General features: G+C 38.0%; 1 protein-coding gene across 2 annotated transcripts in view; it reads left to right on the plus strand.

Annotated features, from left to right (window-relative positions):
* The window catches only part of LOC145993783 (guanine nucleotide exchange factor for Rab-3A-like), a 161,752-nt gene that overhangs the window by 12,932 nt on the left and 131,841 nt on the right, over window positions 1-16,979 (plus strand). Inside the window, exon 1 of one of the 2 annotated variants that reach the window (XM_083129581.1) lies at window positions 4,686-4,705. The exons of the other annotated variant lie outside the window; for it this stretch is intronic. The gene's annotated coding sequence lies outside the window, so the exon portion shown is untranslated. Of the gene's footprint in view, window positions 1-4,685; window positions 4,706-16,979 lie in introns of those variants that run through there. 2 annotated transcript variants of the gene reach the window in all.

A 16,979-nucleotide genomic window follows, 5' to 3' on the forward strand; every position in this document is an offset into this window, starting at 1 on the left:
TTGGTGTTTTAAGTCCACTTTATGCACAGTAAGGTTAATCAGGACTGGACCTACAGTTTAAAGTGAGATCCGAACCACAATGTGCCTCCATCGGGTATCGAACCAGGGAGCCCTTGATTACAATGTGACGACGATACCACTGCGCCATCAGGGAAGCTAATGACTCTAATGTCTTCTCACAGAATGGTTTGTAAAGAGGTAAGGGCACCCTTTGCAGATTGTAAGATGCCATTAAGGCATGGGAGTGGTGTGATCATCATGCGGTTCCATTTTCTGTGGTACGTATGCTGTTTACATGTTCCATCTAATTTAATGTAATCGCGCTTACACAAAAATTTATTTCGGAAGAACGCTGTACGGTGGCACACATCGTACAGTGATGAATTCAGGGGGTGGTCCGAGAGGGAAAATGCCCCCGGAAATTAAGAAGTCTCCCCCGAAAATGTTAGTAACCTGCAACAACATTCGACATTAGCTAAGAAATTTGGCAACGTTGTTCACTTTGGCTTCCTTTCATTCTTTAATTTAACGTAAGTTATAAGAACTGATTTAGTCTTCTTTATAATTAAAAGTTAAAATAATGAACGAATTTAAATAATTGTCCGTTTTGTTCACTGTTAAATTAAGAAATAGGATGTATCAGGATACGCTTCAAGTTTATGTGAAGGTGTCACCGGGAACCCACAGAAAGATTCACTGATGATGTCATCCATAGATATGCTGTAGAAAGCCTAGACGCCTTAGTATTTGCTGTCATTGTAAATTATTGCATGCTACAATATTACTTTATTGATTCTCGTAATTTCATTACTAGTAATTATAGTTAATTAAAATTATACTTAATTTCATTGCATCAGAAGAAATGGACAATATTATTTTATTAGTAATATAATTTGAAGCCCATTAACCCCCCCCCCCCCCTTGGTGTCCCCCGGGGGAAAGTTGCTGGACTCAACACACCTGGCGGCGGCCTTTAAAACGACAGTTTCTCTTTTAAAATATCGCTTGAAGTGTTAATTAGCTGCTACTGAAATCATCCCTTACTAGACACTCCATACTACGTTTGATGATACAGATATTCATATCACCCAAGAAAAGATGGACAATATTAAATTATAGTGCCTAGCGTACATTCAACTCCCCGGCTGAAACAATGAAACTCCCCTTCGTTCCCAAAACTTGCATTTGCATAATGACGTCAAAGTCACAGATTTCTGTATAAATGGGAGGTCGAAACCGGGGCAACGAAGGTACAGATGAAGAAGCTCCCCTGTGAAGGAACTTTCTGAAGTCTAGAGAAGAGAATATCCTAAATACTTGCCTCTGTAAACGATGAACGAATGTAACAGCTCCTGTTCTTGCTCCCTGAATTTATCCTTCACCAAAGTTGTGAGCAAAATAATATATGCTGTCTACATTTTAACTCTTCACTGCAAACAAATTACACAAAATAGTTTTACCTAATGCCAAGGGGGCTGACAGTAGTTCCAGGGGGGACTCAACCCCCTGGCCTGCTTTACAATCTCTATCCATTGCCAATGCTAGCGTCCGCGCTGTAACTGTTCCTGTGAGAGAACAATGCGCATCTCCTTGTGTCACCGCCTTAGCACCTACAGTGACGTCATAAGAGTATGTTCATTTCCCAGGTGCCCGTAACAGCGGCGCCCAAGTGCGACAAATGCCTTGAAAGCTCTAGCGCATTCCTCCAATCGTTAGGCGCCCGTTTAGCACTTACTTCACCGCTTAGCATTCATTTCCACGGGAAGACTCATGGTTTATACAGGAGTTCCTAACTTCTCACGGACCCTTTTCGCAAGGTTGCTAGGAATTATCGCCGACACAAGGCCATGACGTAGTAGTTAATGTTGCGCTCAAGGTGGGGATTCCCCCTTCCCTTTCGCACATAGCGCCTTCCCCCACTTTGGAAGTGTAACCTCGTTCAAAACTCTCCGTCAACTAGTAATACGTCCGTGGGCAGTACAAGGTGGTTACACATAATGCATTGAAATACTATATTATGATTATCTTACATACAACGAGATTCTCCCAAATGTGATTCCATGGCCATGGGAGCCCGCAGAAATCTTGCAAAAAGGGGGCGGATTCAAAGGTGGTGTTCTGCAGTGGAATTATGTATTTTGCTATGTTTACGATTATTCATCTTAATATAAGAAAAGAACCCAAAATAACGATAGAAGGAGAAAGAAAGAGAAATGAGAGAGAAAGGTAAATGAAACAAACACAGGAAATAAAGAATAAAATGTGAGAGAAAGGGAGAAATTAATGAAAAAGAGAGAAATGCCAGAAAAGAGAGAAAGTGAGAAATAAAATGAAGAGAGAGAAAGGGAGAAATGAATGAAAAAGAGAGAGATGCCAGAAAAAGAGAGAAAAAGAAATGAAAAATACAAGAGAGAGAGAGAAATAATGGAAGGAAGAAGTGAAAGAAACAAGAAAGAGAAACATGGAGACAGTGAAATAAAGGAAGGAAGAAGTGAAAGAAACCAGAAAGGAAAAGAGAGGGAGAGCGAGAGAACAGAAAGGGAGAAACAAAAGAAAGAGAGAAAGTGAAATAATATATACAAGCAAGAGAAGAGAATAATGGATAAAACAAGATATACAAGATAAAACGTGGTAACAGAAGTAACCAACAGAATAGTAAACAAGAATGATTCTAAGTCATGGGTAAATATGTATGTAAACTAAAAAAATAAGAAATCTTAGTATCCTAATTATGCAATAAATATTGTGATTATAGAAAGAGGTAGAAATCTTCTTCACTCAAGAAGACATTGATTTTAAGTTACTGGTTTGGTTTATTTTACTTCGCTTTTCTGCCAGTTTTGGCTAATCACGAAGACGAGGATGAGTGATATGATGAAATTGATGAAGTAACACTTACAAATGACACCCAGGCCGGGATTCGAGCCCTGGACCCCGTCGTTGTAGCGTCCTGTGCTAACCACTCCGCTGATTACAAGTCAGTACTCTTTCCAGGGTGCTAAGAGTTCCTCGACCAACCATGTGGGCATCCATTTCCATGAATATCTAGCTAATGTAAAAATACGAAAATTAATCTCTGGGTATTACGCTGTATAAATTATCTGCAAATATATATTTGCGGGTGATCACACTAACTTTAGCTTCCAGCTGAGAACAGATTTAAAGTAACGAAAAACTTCATACTTGGGGCTTTTCCTGTTCTTTCAGTAAGGGTTCATTTCCTCGGGATATTACTGAGTTTGCTTTTCTCACAGATTGAGTAAATGGGGTTGATGGGTGGAAAATCTCTGGAGGGCTTGGAAGTCACGCATCAACGTCACATGATCATTTCCTTTTCTCAGAACCGCAATTTACTTTGATTCTGCTGTTGATGAAAAAGGTTACGACACAGTCTCCTGGGAGATGCTCTCATCTGATTGGCTCTCTTCTTGTGAGCATCCGGAAAGTTAGTTCGTAACATTCCGTAGGCTAACTAAGTGATCTTGTGAATGAAGCAACTGAAATCAAATGAAGACTAAAGCAGAACATGTTTCTTAGTGATCTGTGCGTTATGTGTGATAGTCTTCTTTTTTTTCTGCATCTCACAATTTACTATAGTGGCTTAGTCATGGCATGGATTTGTAAAGACACAAAATCTCACATGCAACTGTCATCTGGATTAAAGAATTGGATTTCCAACAATCACGTGTCTTTCTTTATATACTGACTTTGTGTGGAGACAATAGTTATGATTAGGGCATTAGAAGTTCATGACCTAAAAATAATTTTCTCTCTTAAAATGAAAGCTTATTTTTCATAAATTACAACAAAATATTTGAATTATTAGACAAAACCCGTTGTTTGGTGATTTAAACTACTGAAGCAAAGGGGAAAAATCAATTAAGTCCTAATGTAGTTTTCTTTATTTTCACTTCAAGGCTTTTTGTGTAAGTCATTCACGTCCTTTCAGAGTGGGCCTTGCACAATATAAGTAGTCGGTCAGCATCTGAAAATACTGTTGTGTTTCGCGTACATCAGATTATAATTTTATAATATTGTGCCTGAAACCCAAGATTATAGAGATTATAGTGGCCAGTATTGAACTGCAGTATTGCGTTTTATCCAGACTGTGACTCATTGATGACAGTGAATTATTGTGTGTTATTTTATGACGATATCGACTAGCATATCCAAATTGCCAGTGCTGTAACCGTGAAAGCAATGTAGTAGATATTTCGCAGCGCGAATAGGTAAAAATCATGTGAAACGATTGCTAAAAAGTGTACAAGGGCTCTGTCTAATTTGAGGTGCAAGTTGACTCGTATGTAGGTAAAGGTTGTCAAAGCGTGTTTAAATGTTATTGTACAATCGGCATTGATCGTTCTTCTCGCACCGTGAAAAAGTAAATGTGAACATAAACTTGCAAACACCGTGAAACGGGGTAACTCCCGTTGGCTGTTCGTACGGGTAGTTGAACAATCTGAGTACCACGTCGTAACTTAACCCAGTTTGAGAAAGTAGTCATTATGCTAATGCTAAGTCATGTAAGTTTCGTCAATAGGCAAGGCATGGTAGGCATTAAAGAGAAATTATTTACGGCACTCTCACAGTAAACCTCCTTTTTTTTTCTTTCTTAAGATGCTGAAAGGGAGAGTGGAAGTTTAGCGAAGATAAGGATCTTCATCTAAAGGTGAAAGAAGAAAATTCGTTACGAAATCAGGCTCAGGTGAGTTCGTTCAACGGTGGCTTCGTCTGAATATTTTGTACCGGGTGGCACAGGGGTGGGTGAGCGAAATGTTTTTGGGGGTGATCTCTCTCTTTCTTTATCCTTGTGACTGTATTACACATATCAGTTTGCTGGAGGCACATAGTGGTTCGGATCCCACTTTAAACTGCAAGTCCAGTCCCGATTAGCCTTACTGCATAACGTGGACTTAAAACACCAAATCAATCAAACATATCAGTTTGTCGTGCGGAAAAATAATAATCGTCAGGAGCAACTCAAGATAAAATGTTCACCCGGGCGAGGTGAATTTTTGCGCCCACCCTACCCTCTCCCCCCTCCATCTTTGTACCCTGGTACACCTTCCTCCAGTAAAAAAAGAAAAAAAACATGAACATGTCATACATTTACAGTTTTAATGACGAAAAATAATAGCCTTATTTTTACTCTCTACTTCGAGTGTTACTGTTAAATAAGGCATTCACTGTAGGTATGTGATTGTTTATTTAATACCTACACAATGACATCAAAATAAGAGTAATCATTTAGGTTATGCAGCAATAACTTAATTCTTGTCAACAATAAATCCAACTCTTTTTTAAACCAAATAGCCACGCACACAGTGGAGGCATCTAGTGGTTCGGATCCCACTTTTTAAACTGTAGGTCCAGTCCCGATTAGCCTCTCTGTGCATAAAGTGGACTTCAAACATAAATTCAAACAAACAAATAACCATGCTTATGTAACCAGAAGGGACACCGCTGTTTGCTCCCACCCCCTCGCTGCCGTGATAGTTCTGCTCGGGAACACGTATCATCTTGGGGTCTCCCTTATCGCACAACGCGAGGACAACAGTGCGTTCTGACGTCACCGGGGAATACTTTCATTGTTAGGGTAAATGCGTAAGTTGTTAGCTTTAGTTTTCTTAGCGTAAATAATACATTTGCAGTGTATTTATGCTAATGGAACCAAACCTAACAACGTAGGCATTCGTCGTCTGACGTCAGAACTCAAGGTTGTCTTCGCGTTGTGCGATAAGGGAGACCCATCATCTTACGCGCTTTCTGAGCTGAAAGTCCTGATCACCCCGCACGGATTATTCTGCTGGCAAGACGGTCGAATGACCTGAGAAGTACAAGAGAGAATCCAACACACTATCGGCTCGTCAGAAAATATCAAACAGGATTGATATTCTAACTGCAGTCTTTCATGATTTATTGCGTTGTAAATTAAAAAAATAATTAAAAATTATATATCTTTGGGATCATAGCATTCCGCGGCATAGCTATCACTGCCATGTTTAATAGATCACTCCTTCGAATGCTGGACTTCTATGAGCTCACCTTTTCTTTTCTGGTAATTTATGTGTGTGATCTACAACAGATTCAAACTTTACTTTGCATAATTATTTAAATAAAGATAACTCCGTTGATTTCACATCATAATTTATTCGCAAATATTTTGCAATCACGAAGCTTGAACTTACTTCGAAACAGTATCGTCGTTATGCACAACTCATTACAGACGGTGCATGCAGGATGCATCTGAACCCACATAAAATGCACGGGATCGCAAGCAGATGGCAATCACAGTGGTAATTAAATAATAAACTTACGTTATTTGCGTAAGAATTAAGAAACAATTCGTTAGATTTTCATGATTGTTCTTCATCGCTGCATAAACAGAATTTCCTTGACCATAGCCTGGTTAAATTAAGAGGCATCAAATCAACACAATTTGTCTTGTGAAGTGATATTTCAGTTGAATATGTAACGCTTTATAGTTGTAGTAGAGAAGCATCCATTCAATATTTGAAAGAACTTTCATCCTTTGCAACTTTTATATATTCTTGCTGGTTCATATAAAATTATAAATCATGTATCTTTTAGAACATAAAACACTAAGTCTTTGTAAATATTACCAGAGATAGCTTCATAAATAAGAAATTTGGTGGAAAATGTTAATGTTGGTAATTACAAGTTGAGATTCGATCTTTTGTTCAGTAATAAATTGGAATTTAATTTTTACATTTTTTACCCTGGTGGCGAGAATTGGAACTATTTTTTTTTTTTTTTTTTTTTTTTTTTGCATAATTCGCGAGCGCATTGCTTCATTATCATATCTACGAAGTTTCAGACTGCTACTCTCATTACAGCCCGTGCTGTACCACTCTGAACACCGTCACTTTAATTATAACCACCTGGTACAACGTGATCAACGCTTCAACTAACTATATATACTAACACTGATTTGCAATCAGCGACTTTTACACTACAATAAACGTGGTGACTTTTACTGAAGCTGGTTTCACGAGGCATGTAAATTTGCCGTCCAAGATCTGTATTTTCCTATTATTTCATTAATTTGCCTCACATGCACTAAATCACGTTCAATTACCCATTGAAAATACAACCAAAACACACCCCAGAAATGTTTTGTGTAAAGACGAGTATAATGAGAACAACTTTCGTCACAAATGAATTAGCCGAAAAATCTGAACGAAACAGTGTTCATTGGACCACTTTACCTTGGAGCAAAGTTGACTGTATTGCTTGGTTCAGAAACATTAGCGTTGAATTATGTTTGACAAAATAATTTAAGAGTTGAAACCTTACTGGATGGTTTGTACAGAAAGACAAGTTAATTTCAATGAGAGTTTCAGGTGACCAATATTTTTCTTTTAATTTTCAAGGCTCAGTGCTTTTCTTGTGCAGAAATTTTTCTCCTCAAAGTTGATAATTGCATTTGTAAAATAAATGTTATTTAGAAATTAGGATAAAAATTCACACGGTATAACCATTGCTTACAAAATTATACGAAGGTGGACTTGAAATTTATAAGGGGTGAAAGATATTACAGTTTCCGAAGACACCCAAATGTCAACAACCCTTCCACGCAGTACACCCGGGACTGCATTTTGCAGACTAGCGAGGCTCTGGCGCCTGGATTCACAGCCAGTATAGTCCTCTGTGGGGCTCGTGTTGTGTCGCCCTTGTATGTTTGTGATTGCCCCTTCTTCCATTCTTCCTCATCTTTGCAATTAGCCAAAAGTGGCAGAATAGCGTAGTAAAATAAAACAATAAATAAAAAATTTATAAATACAGCAAAACACGGTTACTTCGTTTCAGACACACTTTACCTATAATTACCTCAAAATCGTATTCGACAAATGGGGGGCAAAGGGTACCAAATTGACATATTTCCCGAGTACAATTTCTGTTTTCGGTCCGTAAATGTCTGCAAATGATAAAAGTTGAATAGCAGAAAAAATAACAATGAGTATTATTACCACGGTTATACATTACAATAATAAATATTATAACCTATTAAAAACAAATTTTATTCAAAACAAAAATAATAATAATTATTATTATTATATAAATGTGGAGACTCGATCCACCAAACGAGTGATTACCAGCACAACTATTTTCCATGATTTATTTTGCATTTTATACAGTTAGTATCCGAAATGCATTTTGATATTAACTTTTGCACGTCCCGTTCAAGAAAAGGCTTTAATGTTAGGGGGAAATTTTTGTTCATAAAGTTTGTTGTGTGACCTCTCACCTACAACTGTTATTATTAGAATTTTGAAAACTGTGGAACCATTTGTTCTTTGGATGAAATGGTAGAATATAACCTTGATCCTGTATTTTTCACTCAATGTTTTCGATCCAATGCATTCTTACTTTTATTATTCTGTCCGAATAGTAACTAAATGAACTTCATGTCTGTTCTTAACAATAAGAGTAACAAATTTTTGGCTTTCTTGTATCTTTAAATAAACGATGTCAATTTCCAGGGGGGATTGTAACTATCCCATTGAAACTTGTCCGTGACTGTACGTCGACACACGGTAGTATCTTATTTTTCTGTTGATTCCCTGACACCAATGAACGAAGACAACAACCTACGTTGCATATTCACATATAATGGTTTCACCTGCACTGTGAAGTTACTTTAGCATTACAAAGCAGAAGGGCTGATAAAGTTTGTCGAACAAAACTGTGTTTCACGCTCATGAACATTATTTAATGGTTACGAAAGTCGTGCGATTATGTTAATTGAACAAGGCGTGAGCTATTTAAAATTATGTACACGTCAGGCGAAGTCCACAAATTTAGAAATCCTGAATTCCAATTAGAAACTTTCCAGACTGAACTGGTGATGCATTGCAAATTCCTATTGTAAGAAGTTTCTAAACTTCTGAAAACAAAATTCCTAATTGTAAGTGCGTAAGATGATGAAACGTTAGTATTAATAAGTATGTGTATCTTAGCTTCGTCGCATCGTGTACATTTGACAACGTACCTTAATGCTTCGTTCATTTGGTAAAAGAATATCCAGTCTAATTTGAACGCACGTGGAGGAAAAATTTTCTAGTTCTAATTTGCAATAGCTGACAAATTGTGTCTAGATTTATTTTTGGTTGATTCATTTGGTTTATTTTACTTCGCTTTTGTGCCACTTTTGGCTAATCGCGAAGATGAGTATGAGTGATGATATCATGAAAATGATGAAGGGACATTCTTAAAGAACACCTTGGGGATGGGGGGGAGGGGCAAAATCGAACTTGGGACTTAACTTTTGGAGGGTAGAATCAAACTTGAGACTTAACTTTGGGATGGCAGAATCAAACTTGAGACTTAACTTTGGGATGGCAGAATCAAACTTGGGACTTAACTTTGGGATGGCAGAATCAAACTTGAGACTTGACTTTGGGATGGCAGAATCAAACTTGGGACTTAACTTTGGGATGGCAGAATCGAACTTGAGACTTAACTTTGGGATGGCAGATTCAAACTTGAGACTTAACTTTAGGAGGGCAGAATCGAACTTGGGACTTAACTTATGGAGGGCAAAATCGAACTTGGGACTTAACTTTCGGAGGGCAGAATCAAACTTGAGACTTAACTTTGGGAGGGCAGAATCAAACTTGGGACTTAACTTTGGGATGGCAGAATCAAACTTGGGACTTAACTTTGGGAGGGCAGAATCAAACTTGTGACTTAACTTTGGGAGGGCAGAATCAAACTTGGGACTTTTGCCGGTAGAATCAAAACTTGGGTTTGGACTTAATTTTGAGGGTGATGAAATCAAAGTTTAACTTTATGTGCGGGACAGAATCAAACTCTGTGCTTAAATTTGGGAGGTAGAATCGACAAAGTTTTCCATCCCATAAAAATAGTGTCCAGGACAATTTTGCTAAACCTGAAAATTAGAGGGCACGTGTCCCCCTTGCCCCCACCAAGTTACGCTTATGGCTCTGGTATCACATATGCAGTCATTTCAGACCACTTGATGACTCAAAAGAACAGTGAAAATGACCATGACCTGTAGCCTGCAATTTTCCTAAAAAAAAAAAACTACACAAAAGTGTGAGAAAATCGTGCCAGTTGTTGCCTCGAACAAAGTGTCCACTTTGTAGTGAAAGTATTCTGCTCTGTGTCATTCGGTTTCTTTTTCTGGAGGGGTCTTCGATGCTCATTTTGTTTTTCTCTAGTGAAAGACATCGGTCTCCGAAGAAAGTGTGGAGAAACTTCAAGAGAAATGCACTGATGGCTCTTGTGTTGAGAAAGAGATAAGCAAAACAAAGTAAAGACGATTAAGATAACACGGTGTGTAATTTTTGAGTGAGCAACGTCGAAGAGTGAAACACAAGAGTTGAGCGCTTCTTTAACGAACCATGAAAACTCTTTTCTTTATTGGATTAATGTACAAATTCCACAAATAGACCATGTGTCAAAGTGAAACGCGAGCTTTTTCATGTTTTTGAACTTGTCACTTCAGTTGTTTTTTTATCATTTCAAGTTACAAGAGAGCTCAAACCATACTTTTTTGTTGTTAATAACAGAAATAAAGTTCAGTAAGTTAGTATTCGAAAGAATAACCAAAATGAAAAAAGTGTGTTAGATCGCAATTTTAAGTGTAAAATTACAAAAATTCGATTTTTTTTATCTCAGAGGACACAGAGAGTAAACTTTATTACTAAACCCCTGATTTTTAAAGCATTCTGCCTGAACGAGGTGCCTAAAAGTTAATAACAAAATATAATAACTATGCATTTCAGTATAACTGTATGAAATGTAAAAAAAAAAGTTAACGAAAAGAAGTTGTGCTGGGTAGGTAATCAGTAGAGGCATGCAAATTTCGTTTTTGACGAAAACACGAAATATGAAATAACATGCTGTAATGTTTATTTTTCATGTTTCTGAAAGGTGTGAGGTGCATTTTCCTACCCTGTTTTGTCACGAAATAATGCGAAATATACTCTTAAATACGAAATTTACCGTTTATATACCGACAATTTCTAAAGTCTTAAGTATCCAGTGATTTCTGCAATTTACGGAAAATTTATTAATTCTGCTGTAAATATTTGAGAAGCAAAAATGGACCCCTTTATACAGGAATAAACTTAATACTCTGGTAACTACATACATATGCTATTAGAAGGGATAAGTTCATTTTGTGTAATAAGTGGTTTTTAAATCAAATTTAGGATTATATTCACAATTTCAAAACCAAACTGTCATCTTATATAGCACATTTGATGTGATTATTCACCACTATAACACCGAGATTTTATTTTACTTACCGCTTTTGAACCCGAAATCGACTCTGTTTTTGTACCGAAATTTTATTTTTTTATTTACCAACAATATGTGCCTCTAGTAATCAGTCATGTGGTGGATCGAGTAAAATTGTCCCTCCAGTGATGATATTATTATTCGAAATAAAATTGGTTAATTATTATTAGTTCATAAGAGTGTTTATATTTTAACAATAATTATTATCTTATTGTTTCTGGCATTCAAGTTTTATCAAAAGCCTGACCCCCAAATTTTTTGGCGACGCACATGTTAGGAATACAGTGAGTACAGAGCGTAAGTAAATTATTGAGAGCGTATTAACTGTTGTTATAATTTATTTTTTTCACATAACTGGAGATCTACAAATGGGGGATTCCTACAAGTTTTAGTGTGATCCTATCACCTTCCTTTCTATTGCGTGTGATTGTCATGGCAAGAAGAAAGTTTAACCTTGTTGTAACAGGGATATCTTCGTTCCGCGCATGGGGAAATCCCTATCTTTGCATTGTGATGTTGAATAACACACGTAACTGCATGCAACTGAAACCAGGGAAAAGAGCTAATATACATTGTTGGTTTTATCACAAGCCCCGGGTTCTATAGGTTGGAATTAGTACCACAACACTTTTTCTTCTTCGATCTAACCTAAGCTCGCATTGTCTGTGCTCACACTAATGACGTCACGTCAGCCAATCGGATTACTGTTGTTGATCTACGTATACAGGCATGGAAAACATCAGGAAGAGTGCATTCTTTGCATTCAATATGAGGTTGCCACAATTATTCAAAACTAGGAGCTTTCTCCTACGACCATTATAACCATCGTCGGATCACAACAAAATTAACATGCAAAACATAAACATGTCATTTGTGTTTGTATTATTATTACTTTACGACGCTTTTCTGCCTTATTAGGTTAATTGCGACGATGAGGATGAATGATGATGCAAGAAAAGGGGGGGGCAGAAGATACCCGCCTCCACCCGCATACATTCGAGGGTATGCGCTTATGTTCTGGTACCCAAAAAGACCAGAACGTCTTTTTCACGGAATATCGGTTCCCCCATTTTCATTTCCTCGTTACTTTATTTGGTTTAAAGAATACACATAGATACATTCCTGCAAGTTACAATGTATGTAATCCGCAGGATCTGGTACCGGGGTGGTTCGGTAGCCCAGAACAAACCCGGTTTACAAAGTTGTTAGTATGTTACTCGTTTTGTGGTCATTTCCTTAGGTATGTAGTGTACAGAGTGGCCCAGAAAGTGGTTTACACTGTTTGAACGTTAATAACAGAGAAAGTATTACAGATAACCTGATGGAACGTTTTGTATTTGGATCTGTCATGATTAGTGCTTGTTGCCATTCATTTGTTTTTCTTTAATTTCAGTTCAGTTGCCAGTAGTAACAAGTAATTGACAAGATGGCTGGGAACCTTTCCGTTGAGCAACGGAAGTGGATTTTAAAGTGTTTTTGGAAATGTGAGAACATGAAAGAAGTGCAGAGAAGATGGCGGGCAGAATTTGATGTTTGGACTTCTTGGGGGATCTTGTGAAAGTTTGTACCACTGATTCCATCCCTCTTTCGTCCGATACTGATTTCTTCCTGCCACGCCGTCCCAGATCACACACAGTTCCTTCCCTCTCAAACTTGTCGCGTAATTTCGTAAGTGTTACACGTGACGGTGGCGCAGTATAAAATTCTGCCCGCCATCGTCTGTGCACTTCTTTCATGTTCTCACATTTCCAAAAACACTTTAAAATCCACTTCCGTTGCTCAACGGAAAGGTTCCCAGCCATCTTGTCAATTACTTGTCACTACTGGCAACTAGTGATGTGCGTCTACGCGTAAACAACGATAGTCTACATTCTACACGTAGACTATTTTATACACGTATATTACGTAATCTATGTAAACAACATGGCAAAAGGTGATAACGTAGCAAATGGCGCCGTGGAATTAAAAGGAAATTATACTGCGTATCAGTTGCCGATTTGTGAGGAGAATTTTTTACACCCTTTCTTTCAAATTCGAACAATTCTCATCTAGGCAGAAACCTAATATAGGAAATATTCTAGTGTTTTATGGGGAAAATACCACTTTTGAATCATGACTGCCATCTGTTGTTGTTTTTTGCATACTATTTATCTTCTTCCATAGTTGATCATAGAAGAGAAGAGAAATTTTGTTGTAAATGGGATTCTTTTCATTTCGTTAGGAACCAATATAGTTGAAAATGTCACTTTCCTTTCATGAAACCGTTGAAAATTAATTTTAATGCACTTTAGATTGTCTACGTAGTCTATGTAAACTACAACCCAATGTAATCTACGCGTAGATTACGTGTAGTCAACGCATGTAGACGTAAACTTATAGTCTACGGCACATCACTGCTGGCAACTGAACTGAAATTAAAGAAAAACAAATGAATGGCAACACGCACTAATCATGACAGATCCAGATACAAAAACTTCAATCAGGTTATCTGTAATACTTTCTCTGTTATTAACATTCAAATAGTGTAAACCCCTTTGTGGGACACTCTGTATGTATAGTTTCAGTACGTCTATTTGACTGAGATAGTGTTGGGAGTTGAGTGGGTGAATGTGACGTTCTGTGGTCGTGTTCTCATGTTGTATTGTTGTTTGGTGAGTTTGTGTGTGTGAAGGGAGAGTGAAGATTATTTGATTAAAGGTAATGAAGGCAGGGAGAAGTAGTTAGTCAAGTGAGAGGGTTAATAGTTTGGACTTTGGCTTAAGTATGCAGTGTGCTAGTAGTGTCAGATATAAGGAGGAGGTGTATGTTGTGTGAGTGTCTTGAGGTAGGGGGGATGGTATGTTGAGAGAGCGTCATTATTGACCATTCTGGAAGCTCCAGGAGAGGTTAATCCTGGGATTCGTCAGGATAGCAAGGTTATGAAAGATGAATGTTACAGAAGAATAGTATTTAATAGAAGTGGGTGTAATTCTGTCTGGTTTTGGTGAGATTCTTTTGGCATGTTTCTTTTCCTTTCTGGGTTCGAATCCTTTGGATGCAAGAATGATGATACATGAAAAGAACACGCATGCCCACGGTGTAGGACTCAAACCTAGGCCCGTCGATGACAAGATCGTGAGTTCAGTACTCAGCGCTCTCGGCCACCGAAACGACACAAACATATTTGAAAACAAAGTTAAAATTCAGTATAAACATAACTGAATGCCTGAATCATTTAAAATAAGATTAGCAATAAGATTATATATCGAAAAGACAAAATGAGAAATGGTCAGATTAGTCACATCATGCCTCATATATTTGAATACGTAGGGGCTGTATATAGCAAATGTGATGGCATCATACAGTAATACAAGTCAGTTGATGTGAGTATATATTTTTCAGACAATACAACCTCATTGTCAAACGTCAAAAAATATAGTCGCCAATAGGAACAGTTCATTGCTCCAGGGGCGTATATTGTAGGCTAGCTGGACTATGTGCGAAGCCCAGAGATTTTTGAGTGAAAAGGAAACAAACTTTATGAGCTCACATTTTAGGTTCAAATATGAGAAATACTATTATCTTCTTTCAACTTACAAACAAGTAAAGTAAATCATATTTTGATAACATCAGTTTGGTTTGAGAACACGGAACTATTAAAATTATTCTAAGAACACATCTAATTGAAATGTATTCTTAAATATTACTGTGAAAATTTTCTTATACCGTGCTGTTTTCGTCAGATACACTGTTTCATGTCAATAAACCTATTTTTTCGTACCCCTTGCTTTTTATTCATTCAATTAAAATCTGATTTCAATTTTTAAATCCCAAATCGTTATTGGGGAAGAATTGCTTCCTTCAGCAATTTTTTCCAATGAACGATATTCAACTTGACGTCATCACGCAGTGCACCTTGGGAAGAAACAGCATAAAGTTGGGCAAACATATTCGCACGTGTTAAGGAATGTGTGTGAGAAGCCTTCTTACAGCCAGAAATTTGATATATTTTATTCGTACACGTTTCTCATACGATAATGATAATGAGGCCTTGAATTACTTCGTCAAAGACCTCACGCACAATGCTTACCCGACATGTTTTCAACGCAGGAACTGATCTGTTTGCCGGAAATGTGGCGGCGGGCGTGATTTCGCGCAATGAATTGTTGGGGAAGTTGTTCTCTGAATATCATTCATTCGAATGCTACAGTACGATGAGATAGCCCACATCTTGAAGTCAGCCTGTACATAAAGTAGACTTAAAAATAACCTTTACCAAAAGCGAGGAAAAGCGGACGAAGCACAACAGTGAGAAGATACACACCAAAATTGTTTTGGTCGTTCTCTTTCACTTGCATTAACGTCAGCCAGCTCGTCAGTCTACTCCTCCACGCATAAAAACAACCCACTTCTTTCTCACGGCCCTGCGGAGAAAACCGGTTGGGATATTTCTTGCCCTTCTCCTTGCCATGTTTCCTTGTAAAATCCGAGTAAAACAGTTATGGATGAGAAACGAGAACAGGAAGTTCCCTCTCCTTGGTATCGCATTGTTGAGTTTCGTAGAATTCCACCAGATTGCTCCGCGCCAAGCGTCTGCCGAAAGCAATAGGGTGTGAAGCATTTGCAGGAATCTTTCAGAAAAAGAAGCTGCATTGCTGAGCAAAGAATGTTATCTCCTCAAGGTATAGGTTGTTCAACTCTTTATGTGCGTACATACCTCAGAGTGAGGCAAGGTGGATGATTTATGTTGTAGAAACGCAGTAAAACCTTGCACGAAGGAGGAAATTCACTTTCAAAGACACTTTAAATCTTCGGAATGAACCAAAGACTGGGAATGTACACTCTATTGCCAATAATTGACCGGACACCCATAGAAATGTGCTTAGCTGGAGCTGATCTGGTGTAAGTACGGGGTAGTTCCGCCATTCGTCCCTATCGCAAGCCTCTACCTTTCGAGGAAGATTTTCCACCAGGTTGCGGTAAATTTCGGGTAGTCGCTTCCATTCCTTCTGCAAAATTGTGAACAGCTGGGTGGTTGTGCTTGAGCGGTTTGTCCTGGATCGCAACCGGCACTCTAATCATCCCACAGATGTTCAACAGGGTTGAGATCGGGGCTCTGGGGTGGCCGGTCGAGTTCATTCACTCCCATGTCGTCAAACCACTCGGTTGCTTTATGGACGAGCGCGTTGTCATGCTGGAAATAGAAAGGGCTGGAAATGAAAAGTAGCAACTGCTATTTATATGTCCTCGTGATGCTCTTAAAGGGAAAATCGCATTTGCCACCGAAAACCAAGATGGCGGAAAATATAGACTCTCCAAATCCAAACCTGGTGTTTCAAGGGGTTCCGGGTTTGATACCCGGTGGAGGCACATAGTGGTTCGGATCCCACTTTAAACTGTAGGTCCAGTCCCAATTAGCATTAATGTGCATAAAGTGGACTTAAAACACCAACTCAACCAACCAAATCTGGTGGTGATTTATGATAACATCAAGAACCGTGTCAGATAGCTACGGGTCGACATTCAAAATGGTGGCCTAATATATTCTACAGTAATTTGCATTGCAACTAATTTAATTTTATGTAAATGGTGTATTGATACGACCTGTTCTCAATCTCAGGATTAAATTTCAAAATTTCCTATGTATAATAAATGTATAAAACCATACTGTCTTACTGTGTAAATGAATTACATTTTTGTGTGAATCGAAT

The sequence above is a fragment of the Lepisma saccharinum genome, chromosome 10, assembly GCF_977018435.1.
Source record: "Lepisma saccharinum chromosome 10, izLepSacc3.1, whole genome shotgun sequence".
Classification (NCBI taxonomy): Eukaryota; Metazoa; Arthropoda; class Insecta; order Zygentoma; family Lepismatidae; genus Lepisma; species Lepisma saccharinum.